General features: G+C 40.7%; 1 protein-coding gene across 2 annotated transcripts in view; it reads right to left on the bottom strand.

Annotated features, from left to right (window-relative positions):
* Nucleotides 1-22,702, bottom strand: part of CRTC3 (CREB regulated transcription coactivator 3) — a 668,286-nt gene that overhangs the window by 78,604 nt on the left and 566,980 nt on the right. The gene's annotated exons all lie outside the window — the stretch shown is intronic.

Here is a 22,702-nt window from a genome sequence, read left to right as displayed (position 1 = left end):
GTTTAAGAACAAACAATATCCCAGAAACTCAAACACCCCGTCTGATATAAAAAAAAAAGACCCACAGGGAGATATCAATGAAATATCCAGAATAACCTGGATAACGAGAACACCTCGCAAGTCCCAACCCAAGGAAAAGACCACCTCCTGCCGAAGTCCAACACTCTAAAGGAGCTAAGGCATCTCGAACCAAGACACTAGAGCCCATAGGCATTTGAAACGCCACAAGACGTCCTAAGCAAGGAGATACCTCGAGAGTCACTCGAGCAAGGCTAGTCTCCCAAATCACCTCCAATACAGTTAGAGGATCACATGAACAAAAGGGTGCAGATCATTCCCAGCTCCGGGGAAGAACCCTAAGCAGAGCCCAAAGGAGACCCCAATGTCCTCAAAAAGGAACAACCATCTCCCGAAAGGACAAGTTCCCAGAGTCTCAGAAAGGTCAAACCGCCCAAAACAGCAGTAAGAAGGCGCTAAGCCCCCAATCCTCTCACGTGAGGAAGAACACTCTAGGGCCCGAGAGCATCAGAAGTAAAGAGAGTGACGCAGCGGAACTCCACTGAGCCAGTCAACCAGCTTGAGAGCGAAAAAAGGACTGAAACATCCTTCTGCCTCATGGACTCACAAGTCCTCTTTAGAATGTTTAGCTGAAACTTGCAAAATGAAAACAAGAAAACACAAATAAAAAAGTGAGCACTCGGCGCCTCAACCGGCCCAGCCAGGCAGGATAGGCGCCACATGTCTGAACAAGCTAAGAGACAGAAGAACTGAACCCAAGCAGGACCAGCCTGCAGACAGGGTCATAACTGTCAAGCTGCCTAAATCCTTCTTCAGAGGGGAAGAGAATAACAGACAAACATAGGACTAACGTGTCCTGTAACAAACTTCTGCAGAAGTTAACAGCGAGGATCGATCCCAGAAAAAGTTCCCGGAGGAAACATATAATCAAAAATAAAAGATATCCTAACCGGATAAAAGAAAATATAAGGCAACCCATAGGTTAACACCCAAGAAGAAACAGGCCTACCCGCAGGACCAGCCTGAGTAAAATGCGAAGGTGCGCTATTCACCCGCAGGGAACTGTATATGCCCACCCAAGGTCGGAACAGAACCCCCAGAGGCGGATGGGTCAGCAGACCCTTGATTCCCTGAGCCCGAGGAACAAGGCGCTCTAATACGGCATATCAAACATAACTGATTGACCTGTCAACGGGGCCAATTCGCATTCTTCACAAGTCAAAGAATCTGAATTTTGAACAGTCTCAGCATCAGAATCCTCCATAACTGGATAGAGAAGATAATAATATGGACTATAAGAAAAACAAAATCTAAACGGCACCTGACAACCCCAATGGCTGGGGCACTCATCACATCCTAAGAACCAGACACTAGCAGGCCAGAATGTTTCAGTCGCTACATGGTCAGGAATGTGGAAATGGAGAGCCATCATCGTAAACACGCCCAGTCACAAGGTGAACAGTACAGTCCAAAAAAAGCATGCCCAAACATAAGGTCGAGTCACTTAAAGGCCTTTATGTTCTTAAGCCAAGAGCTCAATTAACACTACACATAAGCAGATTGAATCACATAAACATGATTAAAAAAACCCTGTTCAATAATCCCTCTCAGGAGATATTAACCCTCGATTCCAAGATACTAAAGGAGCCTCACTGAGGCCCTATATTTATACTTAAGTCCCGCAAGATAGCACCTTACAGGAAACAAATAAGTTACAGTACATTCTGATGAAGTGAAATGAAACTATCTTACCGGAATCTACGCCATGGAACAGGAACATGGCCCTTCAAATGTGACGAATAGTAGCAGTGCCTTCGCCATGGAGTTGAGAGAAGAAAGCAGGCAGTGAAGCGAAGCTCAACAACGCTGATTGCTTGTGGAGCTGTTAATATGAGTCGGGATAGTTTCACAGAAAGATTCTCCCTGCATCTCCGGACTCTAACTTTCATCCAGGCCCTCACTGAGAGACTGATAGGATTACTTAAAACTCCCGTCCCATGTCGAAGAGCACTACCCTCCATAAGAGACAAAACAAACTTCTGACACTTCTCTGCCAACCTCCTGAGACGAAAGGCAAAGAATGACTGGGGGATGAGGGGTGTGGGAGTAGTATTTAAGCCTTTGGCTGGGGTGTCTTTGTCTCCTCCTGGTGGCCAGGTTCTTATTTTCCAAAAGTAATGAATGAAGCTGTGGATAAGCAGGATTCCATGAGAGAACAGACAACTCAGATTTGTCCAGCAGAAGATATAGCCAAAATAAAAACCTAAGAATTTTTATTTTTGCTAAAGAACAGGTTAACTTCTAGCAAAACCATAAAGAAAAAAGTGAATGTCAGAAAGATTAACAATCTTCTGGGAGGAATAAAACTAAAAGAGCAGAAAACAGACCTTTCAAATAGCTAGCAGATAAACCCTCATCTAAACCACCCTGCAAAGAATAGCAAAACCCAAGGAATTCTAAACGAATGCCAGGAAAAAAAAAAAAATCTATACACCAGAAAAACATAAATTATGTTTACTAGATAATATAATTTCCTTCTGTATAAGGAGAGTCCACAGCATCATACCTTACTGTTGGAAAATACTGAACCTGACACCCCAGCCAAAGGCTTAAATACCTCTCTCCCACTTCCCCCAGTCATTCTGCCGAGGGAACAAGGAACAGTAGGAGAAATATCAGGGTATAAATGTTGCCGGAAGAAAAATATAAATTTAGAGGGCCTCCCATCTGAGAACACGGGTGGGGGCTTTGGACTCTCCTTATACAGAAGGAAATGAAATTATCTGGTAAGCATAATTTATGTTTTCCTTCTTAATATAAGGAGACTACACAGGATCATTCCTTACTGTTATGAAACATACCCAAGCTCAAGAGGACACTGAATGACAATGGGAGGGGAAAAAAGAGAGACTGACCCTAATCTGAGGACACCCCAGCCTGCAAAACCTTGTAAAATTTAGAAAAAGTATGTTTGTAAGGAGGACCAGGTAGCCGCCTTACAAATCTGATCCATAGAGGCCTCGTTCTTAAAGGCCCAAGAGGAAGCTACTGCTCTAATAGAATGAGCCATAATCATTTGAGGAGGTTTATGTCCCGTTGTCTCATAAGCTAAGCAGATAACACTCCTTAACCAAAAAGATAAGGAAGTCGAAGAGACCTTCTGACTCTTACGCTTCCCGGAATAGACAACAAATAAGGAAGAAGTTTGTTTTAAATCCTTAGTAGCCTGAAAATAGAACTTCAAGGAGCGAACCACGTCCAAATTATGAAGCAGACGTTCCTTCGAAGGAGGAGGATTGGGACACAAGGAAGGAACCACAATCTATTGATTGATGTTGCGGTCTGACACGACTTTTGGAAGAAAACCTAATTTAGTATGTAAACCAGCCTTATCAGAATGGAACACCAGATAAGGAGGCTCACATTGCAAGGCAGCAATCTCTGCGCACAGAAGCAATAGCCAGTAGAAAAAGAACCTTTTTCCCCTACAGGGAAAGGCAAGGAGAGCACACAGCAAGAGCTATCCATATAGCTCCCCCTCTGGCTCCGCCCCCCAGTCATTCGACCGACGGTTAGGAGAAAAAGGAGAAACTATAGGGTGCCGTGGTGACTGTAGTGTATAAAGAAAAAGAAAAAATTTTTCAAACCTGATTAAAAAACCAGGGCGGGCCGTGGACCGGACACACCGTTGGAGAAAGTAATTTATCAGGTAAGCATAAATTCTGTTTTCTCCAACATTGGTGTGTCCGGTCCACGGCGTCATCCATTACTTGTGGGAACCAATACCAAAGCTTTAGGACACGGATGAAGGGAGGGAGCAAATCAGGTTACCTAAACAGAAGGCACCACGGCTTGCAAAACCTTTCTCCCAAAAACAGCCTCCGAAGAAGCAAAAATATCAAATTTGTAAAATTTGGCAAAAGTGTGCAGAGAAGACCAAATCCCTGCCTTACATATCTGATTAACAGAAGCCTCGTTCTTGAAGGCCCATGTGGAAGCCACAGCCCTAGTGGAGTGAGCTGTGATTCGTTCAGGAGGCTGCAGTCCGGCAGTCTCATAAACCAATCGGATAATGCTTTTCAGCCAGAAAGAAAGAGAGGTAGCAATAGATTTTTGTCCTCTCCTCTTACCAGAGTAAATGACAAACAAGGATGAGGTTTGTCTAAAATTCTTTGTTGCTTCTAAATAGAACTTTAAAGCACGCACTACATCTAAATTGAGTAACAAACGTTCCTTCTTTGAAACTGGATTCGGGCACAGAGAAGGAACAACTATTTCCTGGTTAAAATTCTTGTTGGAAACAACTTTTGGAAGAAAACCAGGCTTGGTACGCAAAATAACATTATCTGAATGGAACACCAGATAGGGTGGATCACACTGCAAAGCAGATAATTCAGAAACTCTTCTAGCAGAAGAAATAGCAACCAAAAACAGAACTTTCCAAGATAGCAACTTGATATCTATGGAATGTAAGGGTTCAAACGGAACCCCCTGAAGAACTGAAAGAACTGAATTTTGACTCCAAGGAGGAGTCAAGGGTCTATAAACAGGTTTGATTCTGACCAAAGCCTGTACAAAAGCTTGTACCTCTGGCACAGCTGCCAGTCGTTTGTATAACAAGACAGATAAAGCAGCAATCTGTCCTTTTAGAGAACTCGCTGACAATCCCTTATCCAAACCTTCTTGGAGAAAGGAGAGGATTTTAGGAATTTTAATCTTACTCCAGGAGAATCCCTTGGATTCACACCAACAGATATATCTTTTCCATATTTTATGGTAAATATTTCTAGACACAGGTTTTCTGGCTTGGACCAGAGTATCTATCACTGAATCTGAAAACCCACGCTTGGATAAAATCAAACGTTCAATTTCCAAGCAGTCAGCTGCAGAGAAATTAGATTTGGATGCTTGAATGGACCTTGTACTAGAAGATCCTGTCTCAAAGGTAGCTTCCATGGCGGAGCCGATGACATATTCACCAGGTCTGCATACCAAGTCCTGCGCGGCCACGCAGGAGCTATCAGAATCACCGAGGCCTTCTCCTGTTAGATCCTGGTTACAAGCCTGGGAAGGAGAGGGAACGGTGGAAACGCATAAGCTAGGTTGAACGACCAAGGCGCCACTAATGTATCCACTAGAGTGGCCTTGGGATCCCTGGATCTGGACCCGTAGCAAGGAACCTTGAAGTTTTGACGAGACGCCATCAGATCCATGTCTGGAATGCCCCATAATTGAGTCAACTGGGCAAACACCTCCGGGTGGAGTTCCCACTCCCCCGGATAGAAAATCTGACGACTCAGATAATCCGCCTCCCAGTTGTCTACTCCTGGGATGTGGATTGCAGATAGGTGGCAGGAGTGATCCTCCGCCCATTTGATGATCTTGGATACCTCTCTCATCGCCAAGGAACTCCTTGTTCCTCCCTGATGGTTGATGTAAGCTACAGTCGTCATGTTATCTGACTGGAATCCTATGTATCCGGCCTTCGCTAGATGAGGCCCCTTCTAGGAACGTTTTCAGTGGACACCAGACCCTCTCACATGCATCTGCATGCACTGTACTTAAAAGAAACTGCGCAATAATGGCGCGAAAATGAGGCTCTGCCTAATACAGTGAAAGGCCCTTCCTGACTGGGAAGGTGTCTTAACTATTGCCTGGCGATAAAAAACGTTCCCCAAATAATAAAAGTGTGAAATCCACTTCAAACTTTAAATAAAAACTTAAATAAACAATCGATTTAGCCCTTAAGAGTGTCCACCAGTTAAAAGCCCATAATAAGCCCTTTATTCTAAAGGGCTTATTAGTCTAAGAAAATGGCTTACCGATCCCCATGAGGGAAAAATGACAGCCTTCCAGCATTACACAGTCTTGTTAGAAAATGGCTAGTCATACCTTGAGCAGAAAAGTCTGCAAACTGTTCCCCCCAACTGAAGTTCTCTCATCTCAACAGTCCTGTGTGGGAACAGCAATTGATTTTAGTTACTGCTGCTAAAATCATACTCCTCTTTTAAACAGAACTCTTCATCTCTTTCTGTTTCAGAGTAAATAGTACATACCAGCACTATTTTAAAATAAACTCTTGATAGAAGAAATAAAAAAGTACAACTAACACCACAAACTCCTCACCATCCCCGTGGAGATGCTACTTGTTCAGAGCGGCAAGGAGAATGACTGGGGGGCGGAGCCAGAGGGGGAGCTATATGGACAGCTCTTGCTGTGTGCTCTCCTTGCCTTTCCCTGTAGGGGAGGAGAATATCCCACAAGTAATGGATGACGCCGTGGACCGGACACACCAATGTTGGAGAAAATATCCACTTCTAATTTTCTAGTAAGGCCAATTCAACAGAAAAGCATTTGACTGGAAAACAGAGCAATGATTTTGCTTCTTCAGCCCAGAACGTTGAGAGTGCTCAAACAGTCTCTGAAGAAACTGGACCTGCCCTGCTTAAGTTGACACTTTCATAATGTATTCATAATTGCATAATAGTTGGACAACTAACAGTATCTTATATTTTCGCAAACTTTAAAGTGAGAAAGCTAGTTTTTTTAGGCATCAATCAAATTTGACACTTGAGCTTTGGATGAAACTAGGAGATTTATTATTCCACATGATACATTAAACACAAAATAAGGAGCATCATATATAACATAATTTATGTAAGAACTTACCTGATAAATTCATTTCTTTCATATTAGCAAGAGTCCATGAGCTAGTGACGTATGGGATATACATTCCTACCAGGAGGGGCAAAGTTTCCTAAACCTCAAAATGCCTATAAATACACCCCTCACCACACCCACAAATCAGTTTAACGCATAGCCAAGAAGTGGGGTGATAAGACAAAAGTGTGAAAGCATAAAAAATAAGGAATTGGAATAATTGTGCTTTATACAAAAAAATCATAACCACCACAAAAAAGGGTGGGCCTCATGGACTCTTGCTAATATGAAAGAAATGAATTTATCAGGTAAGTTCTTACATAAATTATGTTTTCTTTCATGTAATTAGCAAGAGTCCATGAGCTAGTGACGTATGGGATAATGAATACCCAAGATGTGGATCTTCCACGCAAGAGTCACTAGAGAGGGAGGGATAAAATAAAGACAGCCAATTCCGCTGAAAATAATCCACACCCAAAATAAAGTTTAAATCTTATAATGAAAAAAACTGAAATTATAAGCAGAAGAATCAAACTGAAACAGCTGCTTGAAGTACTTTTCTACCAAAAACTGCTTCAGAAGAAGAAAACACATCAAAAATGGTAGAATTTAGTAAAAGTATGCAAAGACCAAGTTGCTGCTTTGCAAATCTGATCAAACGAAGCTTCATTCCTAAACGCCCAGGAAGTAGAAACTGACTTAGTAGAATGAGCTGTAATCCTTTGAGGCGGAGTTTTACCCGACTCAACATAAGCATGATGAATCAAAGACTTTAACCAAGACGCCAAAGAAATGGCAGAGACCTTCTGACCTTTCCTAGAACCGGAAAAGATAACAAATAGACTAGAAGTCTTTCGGAAATTGATAGTAGCTTCAACATAATATTTCAAAGCTCAAACTACATCCAAAGAATGCAACGATCTTCTCTTAGAATTCTTAGGATTAGGACACAATGAAGGAACCACAATTTCTCTACTAATGTTGTTAGAATTCACAACCTTAGGTAAAAATTAAAAGAAGTTCGCAACACCGCCTTATCCTGATGAAAAAATCAGAAAAGGAGACTCACAAGAAAGAGCAGATAAATCATAAACTCTTCTAGCAGAAGAGATGGCCAAAAGAAACAAAACTTTCCAAGAAAGTAATTTAATGTCCAGCAAATGCATAGGTTCAAACGGAGTAGCTTGAAGAGCCCCCAGAACCAAATTCAAACTTCAAGGAGGAGAAATTGACTTAATAACAGGTTTTATACGAACCAAAGCTTGTACAAAACAATGAATATCAGGAAGACTAGCAATCTTTCTGTGAAAAAGAACAGAAAGAGCAGAGATTTGTCCTTTCAAGGAACTTGCAGACAAACCTTTATCCAAACCATCCTGAGGAAACTGTAAAATTCTAGGAATTCTAAAAGAATGCCAAGAAAAATGATGAGAAAAACAACAAGAAATGTAAATCTTCCAGACTCGATAATATATCTTCCTAGATACAGATTTACGAGCCTGTAACAAAGTATTAATCAGAGAGTCAGAGAAACCTCTATGACTGAGAATCAAGCGTTCAATCTCCATACCTTCAAATTTAAGGATTTGAGATCCTGATGGAAAAAAAGGACCTTGTGATAGAAGGTCTGGTCTTAACGGAAGAGTCCACGGTTGGCAAGTGGCCATCCGGACAAGAACCGCATACCAAAACCTGTGAGGCCATGCTGGAGCCACCAGCAGAACAAACGAGCACTCCTTTAGAATCTTGGAAATTACTCTTGGAAGAAGAACTAGAGGCGGAAAGATATAGGCAGGATGATACTTCCAAGGAAGTGACAATGCATCCACTGCCTCCGCCTGAGGATCCCTGGATCTGAACAGATACCTGGGAAGCTTCTTGTTTAGATGAGAAGCCATCAGATCTATTTCTGGAAGTCCCCACATTTGAACAATCTGAAAAAATACCTCTGGGTGAAGAGACCATTCGCCCGGATGTAACGTTTGGCGACTGAGATAATCCGCTTCCCAATTGTCTATACCTGGGATATGAACCGCAGAAATTAGACAGGAGCTGGATTCCGCCCATACCAGAATTTGAGATACTTCTTTCATAGCCAGAGGACTGTGAGTCCCTCCTTGATTATTGACATATGCCACAGTTGTGACATTGTCCGTCTGAAAACAAATGAACGACTCTCTCTTTAGAAGAGGCCATGACTGAAGAGCTCTGAAAATTGCACGGAGTTCAAAAATATTGATTGGTAATCTCACCTCCTGAGATTCCCAAACCCCTTGTGCTGTCAGAGACCCCCAAACAGCTCCCCAACCTGTCAGACTTGCATCTGTTGAAATCACAGTCCAGGTTGGAAGAACAAAAAGAAGCCCCCTGAACTAAACGATGGTGGTCTGTCCACCACGTCAGAGAGTACAATCGGTTTCAAAGAAATTAATTGAGATATCTTTGTATAATCCCTGCACCACTGGTTCAGCATACAGAGCTGAAGAAGTCGCATGTGAAAACGAGCAAAGGGGACCGCGTCCAATGCAGCAGTCATAAGACCTAGAATTTCCATGCATAAGGCTACCGAAGGGAAAGATTGAGACTGAAGGTTTCGACAAGCTGAAACCTATTTCAGACGTCTCTTGTCTGTCAGAGACAGAGACAGAGTCAAGAGTCAAGGACACTGAATCTATCAGGAAACCTAAAAAGGTTACCCTTGTCTGAGGAATCAACAAACTTTTTGGTAAATTGATCCTCCAACCATGTTCTAGAAGAAACAACACTTATAAAATACTGGAAAGGTTCTTTCTAGTGAAAATGAGCAAAGGGAATTGAATCCAATGCTGAGGTAATAAGACCTAACACTTCTGTGCATTTATAGCAACTGAAGGAAATAATAGAGACTAAAGGTACCGACAGACGGAACCCAATAGAATTATCCCTTGTCTGATAGAGACAAAGACAGTGACACAAACTATCTGGAAACCTAAAAAAGGTGACCCTTGTTTGAGGAATCAAGAGCTTTCGAAAAAAAGATCCTCTAACTATGTCCTGAAGAGCAAGTGAATCATATGAGATTCCGCATCCTCAGAAAATAATCTGAATGAAAACAGAAAAATGAAAATATGCATTTATTGTATCTAAGGAAAACAAATAATGCTATCAATGACCATAAAAAGGCAAAATAGTTTGAATAAAACTCCAAACCCGGTTCCTAAAAAAGGAACTGGAAGAAATACCCCAGAAGATTCCAGGTCTGAGCAGCGCTTGAACCCCATGGGTGCCTAGACATGCTTCAACAGTATCCAAAATATATAGGACAGAAACACACTTAAAGAAAGTGTTAGCCTTACTGGAATAAAATCAAAGAAATTTGGACAAAATAGAACCAAATAAATTTCAAAGAAGTCTTAACCTGCCCCTTACCAGCCAAGCTGGAATACGGCATGTACATCGCAATATTAGGGAGCTGATTTCGAACCCCAATTAAAAACATGTTACTTGGGAAAGAACTCAGGAATTTGTTCCTTAATAAGAACAACCAAACTAGTATAAGCTTAAAGTTTTAGTCTTAGAACTCAATCTTGAAGCCCAGAGTAACAGTTAAGAATTGAATCCAATTATAAAACAAATAATTGATTATCTTAGAACAAAAGAAATATGGATTTTTTTTTTTATTTTTTTTTAAAATCACAAAATTCTTCTAGCTAAAATAGCTAAAGACATAGATTAACCCTCATTTGCGAAAATATTCAATAAAATGAAGACACAAATGAAATTATTAGCATGATAGTCCAGTTTAAAGGACCAGTCAATACAGTGGACTTGCATAATCAATAAATGCAAAACAACAAGACAAATGCAACAGCACCTAGTCTAGTAAATGTTGTCCCTTAACAATGCTAAAATAAATCATAACCTGATACTTGATCTTAAAGTAAACAGAAAAAATGAAGCAATTGCAATATCCAAATAAATCACAGGACCAAGAAAAGTACCTGAAACTAAATAATTTTCCATAAATAAGATACAACTATCTAAAGGAAAATAAATACTATTTTGCTATAGAAACAATAGCATAATTAGTAGAAGTAGAGATAGCCCCAATAAACTGGAGAACCCTCCAAATTGAATTTAACTGCTGGCAAAGAATATAGTTAAAAACTTTGAAGAAGGAATAAAAGAAAATTCTCAGCCTATTCCATTCCCTAGAATGGGGAATTGGAAAGAAAAACCTCTGAAAACACAGAAGAAATAAATAGGCAGAAATAGTGTCAGCTAGTCTTAAAGAACTAGTTACCTTAATATCCAAAATAATCAACACCTTTTCAACAAAGAACAAATGTACTTTAATAATAGAAAAATAATAAAAAAGTAGATTTGTTAGTGTCAATATCTGATGAAGAAAATTTCTGAAAGAGAAAAAACATCATCAGAGAAGGATAAATCAGTATGTTGTTGGTCATTTGAAACTTCAATAATTAAAAAAGAAGTGAAAAAGACCTAAAAATTGTATTAGAAGGCACGAAGTCAGACAAAGCCTTTAAAATAGAATCAGAAAAATATTTCTTATAAATCTTCTAAATATTTCTTGTACATAAGATGTAAGAATGGAAATATATAAAGCATAAACACTAATGGATTCTGCATGTAAAATTATATCATAATAACTTATTACAAACCATAGCTAAAGAAAAACATTTATAACATTTAAAATAAATGAACTTAGCTTTGGTAGAACTGAAACTCAGTTAAGCGTTTATCCAGAAGTGGCTTCTGATTCAGGGTCAATCTGAGACATCTTGCAATATGTAATAGAAAAAACAACATATAAAGCAAAAAAGATCAAATTCCTTAAATGACAGATTCAGGAATGGGAAAAAAATGCCAATGAACAAGCTTCTAGCAACCAGAAGCAATAAATAATGAGACTTAAATGTTGTGGAGACAACAATGACGCTCAAATTTTTTAGCGCCAAAAAAGCCGCCCACATTAATTTGGCGCCTAAAAGCTTTTGGCGCCAAAAATGGCGCCACATCCGGTAACGCCGAAATTTTTTGGCGCAAAAAACGTCAAAAAAATGACGCAACTTCCGGCGACACGTATGACGCTGGAAATGACAAGAAAATTTTTGCGCCAAGAATGACGCAATAAAATGAAGCATTTTCAGCCCCCGCGAGCCTAACAGCCCACAGGAAAAAAGTCAAATTTTAAGGTAAGAAAAAATGATTTATTCATATGCATTATCCCAAATATGAAACTGACTGTCTGAAATAAGGAACGTTGAACATCCTGAATCAAGGCAAATAAATGTTTAAACACATATATTTAGAACTTTTTTATAAAGTGCCCAACCATAGCTTAGAGTGTCACAGAAAATAAGACTTACTTACCCCAGGACACTCATCTACATGTAGTAGAAAGCCCAACCAGTACTGAAACGAGAATCAGTAGAGGTAATGGTATATATAACATAATTTATGTAAGAACTTACCTGATAAATTCATTTCTTTCATATTAGCAAGAGTCCATGAGCTAGTGACGTATGGGATATACATTCCTACCAGGAGGGGCAAAGTTTCCCAAACCTCAAAATGCCTATAAATACACCCCTCACCACACCCACAAATCAGTTTAACGCATAGCCAAGAAGTGGGGTGATAAGAAAAAAGTGCGAAAGCATAAAAAATAAGGAATTGGAATAATTATGCTTTATACAAAAAAATCATAACCACCACAAAAAGGGTGGGCCTCATGGACTCTTGCTAATATGAAAGAAATGAATTTATCAGGTAAGTTCTTACATAAATTATGTTTTCTTTCATGTAATTAGCAAGAGTCCATTAGCTAGTGACGTATGGGATAATGACTACCCAAGATGTGGATCTTCCACGCAAGAGTCACTAGAGAGGGAGGGATAAAATAAAGACAGCCATTTCCACTGAAAATAATCCACACCCAAAATAAAGTTTAAATCTTATAATGAAAAAAACTGAAATTATAAGCAGAAGAATCAAACTGAAACAGCTGCCTGAAGTACTTTTCTACCAAAAACTGCTTCAGAAGAAGAAAACACATCAAAATGGTAGAATTTAGTAAAAGTATGCAAAGAAGACCAAGTGGCTGCTTTGCAAATCTGATCAACCGAAGCTTCATTCCTAAACGCCCAGGAAGTAGAAACTGACCTAGTGGAATGAGCTGTAATCCTTTGAGGCAGAGTTTTACCCGACTCAACATAAGCATGATGAATTAAAGATTTCAACCAATATGCCAAAGAAATGGCAGAGGCCTTCTGACCTTTCCTAGAACCGGAAAAGATAACAAATAGACTAGAAGTCTTTCGGAAATTCTTAGTAGCTTCAACATAATATTTCAAAGCTCTAACTACATCCAAAGAATGCAATGATCGCTCCTTAGAATTCTTAGGATTAGGACATAATGAAGGAACCACAATTTCTCTACTAATGTTGTTAGAATTCACAACCTTAGGTAAAAATTTAAAAGAAGTTCGCAACACCGCCTTATCCTGATGAAAAATCAGAAAAGGAGACTCACAAGAAAGAGCAGATAATTCAGAAACTCTTCTAGCAGAAGAGATGGCCAAAAGAAACAAAACTTTCCAAGAAAGTAATTTAATGTCCAATGAATGCATAGGTTCAAACGGAGGAGCTTGAAGAGCCCCCAGAACCAAATTCAAACTCCAAGGAGGAGAAATTGACTTAATGACAGGTTTTATACGAACCTGTAAGCTGGTACAAAACAATGAATATCAGGAAGATTAGCAATCTTTCTGTGAAAAAGAACAGAAAGAGCAGAGATTTGTCCTTTCAAGGAACTTGCAGACAAACCTTTATCCAAACCATCCTGAAGAAACTGTAAAATTCTCGGAATTCTAAAAGAATGCCAGGAAAAATTATGAGAAAGACACCAAGAAATGTAAGTCTTCCAGACTCTATAATATATCTTCCTAGATACAGATTTACGAGCCTGTAACATAGTATTAATCACAGAGTGAGAGAAACCTCTTTGACTAAGAATCAAGCGTTCAATCTCCATACCTTTAGATTTAAGGATTTGAGATCCTGATGGAAAAAAGGACCTTGCGACAGAAGGTCTGGTCTTAATGGAAGAGTCCACGGTTGGCAAGAGGCCATCCGGACAAGATCCGCATACCAAAACCTGTGAGCCACCAGCAGAACAAACGAGCATTCCTTCAGAATCTTGGAGATTACTCTTGGAAGAAGAACTAGAGGCGAAAAGATATAGGCAGGATGATACTTCCAAGGAAGTGACAATGCATCCACTGCTTCCGTTGAGGATCCCTGGATCTGGACAGATACCTGGGAAGTTTCTTGTTTAGATGAGAAGCCATCAGATCTATTTCTGGAAGTCCCCACATTTGAACAATCTGAAGAAATACCTCTGGGTGAAGAGACCATTCGCCCGGATGTAACGTTTGGCGACTGAGATAATCCGCTTCCCAATTGTCTATACCTGGGATATGAACCGCAGAAACTAGACAGGAGCTGGATTCCGCCCATACCAGTATTTGAGATACTTCTTTCATAGCCAGAGGACTGTGAGTCCCTCCTTGATGATTGATGTATGCCACAGTTGTGACATTGTCTGTCTGAAAACAAATGAACGATTCTCTCTTTAGAAGAGGCCATGACTGAAGAGCTCTGAAAATTGCACGGAGTTCCAAAATATTGATTGGTAATCTCACCTCCTGAGATTCCCAAACCCCTTGTGCTGTCAGAGACCCCCAAACAGCTCCCCAACCTGTCAGACGTGCATCTGTTGAAATTACAGTCCAGGTCGGAAGAACAAAAGAAGCCCCCTGAACTAAACGATGGTGATCTGTCCACCACGTCAGAGAGTGTCGTACAATCGGTTTTAAAGATATTAATTGAGATATCTTTGTGTAATCCCTGCACCACTGGTTCAGCATACAGAGCTGAAGAGGTCGCATGTGAAAAAGAGCAAAGGGGATCGCGTCCGATGCAGCAGTCATAAGACCTAGAATTTCCATGCAAAAGGCTACCGAAGGGAATGATTGTGATTGAAGGTTTCGACAAGCTGAGATCAATTTTAGACGTCTCTTGTCTGTCAGAGACAGAGTCATGGACGCTGAATCTATCTGGAAACCTAAAAAGGTTACCCTTGTCTGAGGAATCAATGAACTTTTCGGTAAATTGATCCTCCAACCATGATCTTGAAGAAACAACACAAGTCGATTCGTATGAGATTCTGCTAAATGTGAAGACTGAGCAAGTACCAAGATATCGTCCAAATAAGGAAATACCACAATACCCTGTTCTCTGATTACAGACAGAAGGGCACCGAGAACCTTTGTAAAAATCCTTGGAGCTGTTGCTAGGCCAAACGGCAGAGCCACAAACTGGTAATGCTTGTCTAGGAAAGAGAATCTCAGAAACTTATAGTGATCTGGATGAATCGGAATATGCAGATATGCATCCTGTAAATCTATTGTGGACATATAATGCCCTTGCTGAACAAAAGGTATCCTTACATAACGATTCAATATTTTTAGATCCAGAACTGGTCTGAAGGAATTCTCCTTCTTTGGTACAATGAAGAGATTTGAATAAAACCCCAGCCCCTGTTCCAGAACTGGAACTGGCATAATTACTCCAGCCAACTCTAGATCTGAAACACATTTCAGAAATGCTTGAGCCTTCGCTGGATTTACTGGGACACGGGAAAGAAAAAATCTCTTTGCAGGAGGCCTTATCTTGAAGCCAATTCTGTACCCTTCTGAAACAATGTTTTGAATCCAAAGATTGTGAATTGAATTGATCCAAATTTCTTTGAAAAATCGTAATCTGCCCCCTACCAGCTGGGCTGGAATGAAGGCCGCACCTTCATGTGGACTTGGGAGCTGGCTTTGGTTTTCTAAAAGGCTTGGATTTATTCCAGACTGGAGATGGTTTCCAAACTGATACCGCTCCTGTGGGTGAAGGATCAGGCTTTTGTTCCTTATTGTGACGAAAGAACGAAAACGATTATTAGACTTAAATTTACCTTTAGATTTTTTATCCTGTGGTAAAAAAGTTCCTTTCCCTCCAGTAACAGTTGAAATAATAGAATCCAACTGAGAACCAAATAATTTATTACCCTAGAAAGAAAGGGAAAGCAAAGTTGACTTAGAAGACATATCAGCATTCCAAGTTTTAAGCCATAAAGCTCTTCTAGCTAAAATAGCTAGAGACATATACCTGACATCAACTCTAATGATATCAAAGATGGCATCACAAATAAAGTTATTAGCATGTTGAAGAAGATTAACAATGCTATGAGAATTATGATCTGTTACTTGTTGCGCTAAAGCTTCTAACCAAAAAGTTGAAGCTGCAGCAACATCCGCTAAAGATATAGCAGGTCTAAGAAGATTACCTGAACATAAGTAAGCTTTTCTTAGAAAGGATTCAATCTTCCTATCTAAAGGATCCTTAAAGGAAGTACTATCTGCCGTAGGAATAGTAGTACGTTTAGCAAGAGTAGAGACAGCCCCATCAACTTTAGGGATTTCGTCCCAAAATTCTAATCTGTCAGATGGCACAGGATATAATTGCTTAAAACGTTTAGGAGGAGTAAATGAATTACCCAAATTATTCCATTCCCTGGAGATTACTTCAGAAATAGCATCAGGGACAGGAAAAACTTCTGGAATAACTACAGGAGATTTAAAAACCTTATTTAAACGTTTAGATTTAGTATCAAGAGGACCAGAATCCTCTATTTCTAAAGCAATTAGACTTCTTTAAGTAAAGAACGAATAAATTCCATTTTGAATAAATATGAAGATTTATCAGCATCAACCTCTGAGACAGAATCCTCTGAACCAGAGGAACCATTATCAGAATCAGAATGATGATGTTCATTTAAAAATTCATCTGAAAAATGAGAAGTTTTAAAAGACCTTTTACGTTTACTAGAAGGAGGAATAACAGACATAGCCTTCTTAATGGATTTAGAAACAAAATCTCTTATTTTAACAGGAACACTCTGAGTATTAGATGTTGACGGAACAGCAACAGGTAATGTAACATTACTAAAGGAAATATTATCTGCATTAACAAGTTTGTCATGACATTCATTACAAACAACAGCTGGAGGAACAGATACCACAAGTTTACAGCAGATACACTTAACTTTGGTCGATCCAGCACCAGGCAGCGTTTTTCCAGAAGTATCTTCTGACTCAGTGTCAATCTGTGACATCTTGCAATATGTAATAGAAAAAACAACATATAAAGCAAAATTGATCAAATTCCTTAAATGACAGTTTCAGGAATGGGAAAAAATGCCAGTGAACAAGCTTTTAGCAACCAGAAGCAATAAATAATGAGACTTAAATAATGTGGAGACAATAGTGAAGCCCATATTTTTTAGCGCCAAAAAAGACGCCCACATTATTTGGCGCCTAAATGCTTTTGGCGCCAAAAATGACGCCACATCCGGAACGCCGACACTTTTGGCGCAAAAAACTTCTAAAATGACGCAACTTCCGGCGACACGTATGACGCCGGAAACAGAAAAAAAAATTTGCGCCAAAAAAGTCTGCGCCAAGAATGACGCAATAAAATGCATTTTCAGCCCCCGCGAGCCTAACAGCCCATAGGGAAAAAAAAAAAAGTCAAATTTTAATGTAAGAAAAAAATTGATTTATTCATATGCATTATCCCAAATATGAAACTGACTGTCTGAAATAAGGAACGTTGAACACCCTGAGTCAAGGCAAATAAATGTTTGAATACATTTTGAATACAATCTCTCTCTCAGAGTGGCAGTTATCTATCGCCCCCTTGGACCAACTTCCCAATTCCTTGACAACTTTGCTGCCTGGCTTCCTTCCTTTCTCTCCACAAATACACCTGCTCTAATTCTAGGGGACTTCAACATCCCCATTGACAACCCATCTGCCCCTGCTGCCTCTAAACTTCTCTCACTCACTAACTCCTTCAGCCTGTCACAATCCACCCTATTCCCTACCCACCGCGAAGGACACTCAATTGATCTGGTATTCTCCTATCTCTGCTCTCTCTCTAATGTTGCATGTCGCCCATTTCCCATCTCAGATCACCATCTGCTCACCTTCAATCCTAATATAGATACTAAACCTACTTCCCCCTCTCGCCCCCGCACCAGCAGAAATCTGCACACTGTGGACGCTCCCCAACTCTCCAATCTTATTCAACTACGCCTCCCCCACACTTCCACGATATCCTGCCCTGACCTTGCTATAACCCACTATAACAATACTCTCTCTGCTGCACTTGACACTCTCGCTCCATCCCAACCTCGCAAAGCCCCACGTCGTCAGCTCCAACCCTGGCACTCCCAACAAACGCGTCACCTACAAAAATGCTCCCGCACTGCTGAGCGTGCCTGGAGGAAATCCCGCTCTGAACATGATTTCATGCACTATAAGTTCATTCTCTACTCTTACACCTCTGCCCTTCGCTTAGCTAAGCAAACCTACTTCTCCTCTCTTATATCCACTCACTCCTCAAACCCTAAAAGACTCTTCTCTATTTTCAACTCTCTCCTCTACCAACCTGCACCACCCCCCTCATCTGCATTCAGTGCTCAAGACCTCGCTGACTATTTTCTCAATAAAACACTTGCAATCCGAGGAAACATCCCAACACAAACCTGTAATCTCCCAACTCCGCTCCCAGTCACCCCCTCTGCCACTCTCTGCACCCTCCTCCCAACCACTGAGAGTGAAGTGGCTTCCCTTTTGTCTTCTTCACACCTCACTACCTGCCCACTTGACCCTATTCCTTCACATCTAATTCCTCCTCTATCTACCACCCTCACTCCGGCTCTTACTCACATATTTAACCTATCCCTTTCTACCGGCTCATTCCCTGCCTCCTTCAAACATGCGAAGGTCACCCCCATCCTCAAAAAACCCTCCCTCGACCCTAACTCCCCTGCAAACTACCGCCCCATATCACTGCTCCCACTAGCTTCAAAACTCCTCGAAAAACTAGTTTTCAATCGCCTAACCCACTTCCTGTCGTCCAACTCATTGCTTGACCCCCTGCAATCTGGCTTCCGCCCCCAACACTCAACTGAAACTGCTCTCACCAAGGTTACTAACGATCTCCTTTCTGCTAAAAACAAAGGCTACTACTCTATACTCATCTTACTTGACCTATCTGCTGCCTTTGACACTGTTGACCATCCCCTTCTCCTACAGTCTCTCAGTTCTCTTGGTCTCTGTGACACTGCCCTCTCCTGGATTCACTCTTATCTCTCTAACAGATCCTTCTCAGTCTCTTTTGCTGGTGACTCCTCCTCTCTATTGCCCCTGTCTGTTGGAGTACCTCAAGGCTCTGTCCTGGGTCCTCTACTCTTCTCTATTTACACTTCTTCACTGGGTAAACTTGTCAACAGCTATGGCTTCAGCTATCACCTCTATGCTGATGATACCCAGATCTACCTTTCCACCCCTGCACTCTCTCCTTCTGTCAACTCTCACATCAGCGACTGCTTATCTGGCATTTCTTCCTGGATGGCCTCTCACCACCTAAAAATAAATATGTCCAAGACCGAACTACTTCTAATTCCCCCCTCTAGCTCCACTCCCGTCTCTAATTTCTCTATCACTGTTGGCGGCACCACTATCTCCCCATCACCCCAAGTCCGCTGCCTCGGAGTCACTCTTGACTCAAATCTGTCCTTCATTCCCCACATCCAACTGCTCTCTTCATCCTGCCGCAACCACCTACGCAATATCTCCAAAATTCGCCCGTTTCTGAGTGCTGAAACTACCAAACAGCTCATCCACTCCCTGGTAATTTCCCGACTTGACTACTGTAACAACTTACTAACTGGCCTCCCTCTCTCCCGCCTCTCTCCCCTCCAATCCATCCTAAATGCATCCGCCAGACTAATCCACCTCTCTCGACGCTCTGTTTCTGCTGCGCCTCTCTGTGAGTCCCTTCACTGGCTCCCCATTCACAACAGAGTTAAATTCAAAATTCTCACCCTGACCTACAAAGCCCTCACCAATGCTGCCCCACCCTACCTGTCCTCACTCATCAACAAATATACTCCTGCCCGTCCCCTAAGATCCAACAACGACCTGCTTCTTGCGTCCTCTACCATCACCTCCTCTCATTCTAGACTACAGGACTTCTCTCGTGCGGCACCAACCCTCTGGAACGCACTTCCTCGAGATGTCAGACTTGCCCCTAACCTCTCCTCCTTTAAACGTTCCCTAAAGACCTTTCTGTTCAGGGAAGCTTATCACCCGACTTATTAACAAACTAACCAACTAACTAACAGTTGCCCTCTATCTCCTCACTAATATCATTCTCACCTCAGCTGCAGTCCCCACCTCCTGTTTCCAATCCTCCTACCCATCTAGATTGTAAGTTCCCACGGGAACAGGGCCCTCAACTCCCCCTGTATTTGTCTGTAAAATTTTGTGTCTTATCGTATTGTTTCTCCACTGTACTGTTATCCTTGTACCCATGGGCAGCACTGCGGAATCTGTTGGCGCTTTATAAATAAAGAATAATAATAATATATTAAGAACTTTATATAAAAGTGCCCAACCATAGCTTAGAGTGTCACAGAAAATAAGACTTACTTACCCCAGGACACTCATCTACATGTAGTAGAAAGCCAAACCAGTACTGAAACGAGAATCAGTAGAGGTAATGGTATATATAAGAGTATATCGTCGATCTGAAAAGGGAGGTAAGAGATGAATCTCTACGACCGATAACAGAGAACCTATGAAATAGACCCCGTAGAAGGAGATCATTGAATTCAAATAGGCAATACTCTCCTCACATCCCTCTGACATTCACTGCACGCTGAGAGGAAAACCGGGCTCCAACCTGCTGCGGAGCTGATATCAACGTAGAATCTAGCACAAACTTACTTCACCACCTCCATAGGAGGCAAAGTTTGTAAAACTGATTTGTGGGTGTGGTGAGGGGTGTATTTATAGGCATTTTGAGGTTTGGGAAACTTTGCCCCTCCTGGTAGGAATGTATATCCCATACGTCACTAGCTCATGGACTCTTGCTAATTACATGAAAGAAAAGAGTATATCGTCGATCTGAAAAGGGAGGTAAGAGATGAATCTCTACGACCGATAACAGAGAACCTATGAAATAGACCCCGTAGAAGGAGATCATTGAATTCAAATAGGCAATACTCTCTTCACATCCCTCTGACATTCACTGCACGCTGAGAGGAAAACCGGGCTCCAACCTGTTGCAGAGCGCATATCAACGTAGAATCTAGCACAAACTTACTTCACCACCTCCACAGGAGGCAAAGTTTGTAAAACTGATTTGTGGGTGTGGTGAGGGGTGTATTTATAGGAATTTTGAGGTTTGGGAAACTTTGCCCCTCCTGGTAGGAATGTATATCGCATACGTCACTAGCTCATGGACTCTTGCTAATTATATGAAAGAAAAAGGTATTGCAGAATGAAAGGCAAGACCCAAAGTAGAAAAACTCACTGTTCTTGACCTTGTTACAGTCTAGGTCATGTGACTAGCTTCGTCACCAAGCATATCATTTTTGAACTATAACTGTCCATTAAGAATCTCACAATAAAATCACTATGTACATTTGGCTGTGCTTCAGATGTAAGGCATCAGGAACAAAAGATAATAAAAAGAATACATTTTCCAAATCTGTGGTAACTAATAGAGAATTTAAAAGAATAACATTTTATACTGATTTTATATAAATATCCTAAGCCCGACAGATGTTACATTTGTGTTACAGTGTATGTCTCTTCTACAGGTCCATCAATGCACACTAACTAACTAAAGGACTAAACCTTCTGTGCAGACATTTTGAAATATGAGAAATGGCCACTAAAATATATCCTTGTCTGCCGCAAGGATGGAACATGCTTGTAGAATAACCCTCTGAAACAAGAAATTAATCGACACGTTCTTGATAAGGCCAGCTTTAAACACTTTAAAGAAGACAATGGCTTTAAACTTTAAATTAAAAAAGGGAACATAGTAATGAATAATAATATTAAATTCGTGAGAAAAAGAAAATCAACATTACTAGAATCTAGAAATCCATGTTCCATTACCTTCTCCATAACAGGCAGAAACTTGAATTTAAGGCTAAAAGTAAGGGAAGGCAGGAGATATTATTGATAGGCTTTTTCATTTTCAGTTCTCTAGAAGGGATTGTCTGTTTGCAGTGGGGATGTGAAGATATCATCATTTGAGAGAACCTGAGTAAATTCTATTTCATTTCCTCAAAAAATTATATTTTAGACTAAAAGTTACTCTAAGTGAACCTCACTTAATCAGGAATCTCAGAGATCATTAAACTTGTATTTCTATCTCCATGTATCAAATGGAACGTCCATGATAGTGATAATTCTACTGGAGAAAAGGAACTAGACATAAATAAATACATGTGCAACTAAATGCACTAAGCCCATGGGTATTGATTCATTGGTATGCTCCATGTGCTGTCCACTTTACATACTCACCATTCAGTGCTGCTGTAACCTGCTTTGTATAAAGTCATGCATCTTACTAACATTCATTCTGATTCAATTGCCTTTAGCCGATAATAAATGCAAAGCAACGCCTGTTATGCTAACATAGTGACCATGACACATAAAAAAATAATAATATATGCTTACCTGATAATTTAATTTCCCTCTTCACAGGGAGAGTCCATGTTAACATTCATAACCTGTGGGAATACTATTGCAGTCTTTCAAGACAAGGCAAAGACACTCCAAACAAGGCTATAAACATCCCTTCCACTTCCCCTACCCTACAGTAGTTCAGCAGAGGATAAGGAAAACTTGAGAGATACAAGAGGATACAGAGGTGCATAAAATGACTGTTAAATGTGTAGTGGCGGCAATCGGGCAAGGTCGTGGATTCTCACTGCCAAGAAGGAAGTTAAATTATCAGGTAAGCATAATTTTAGAATTCTTTCAATTGGCAGTGAGAGTCCACAATAACATTTACAACCTGTGGGAAACCAATATTCACGCTG

Source organism: Bombina bombina, chromosome 6, assembly GCF_027579735.1.
Source record: "Bombina bombina isolate aBomBom1 chromosome 6, aBomBom1.pri, whole genome shotgun sequence".
Lineage (NCBI taxonomy): Eukaryota > Metazoa > Chordata > Amphibia > Anura > Bombinatoridae > Bombina > Bombina bombina.
The sequence above is the reverse complement of the archived record's forward strand: the minus strand, read 5'-3'. Positions and strand labels throughout refer to the sequence as shown.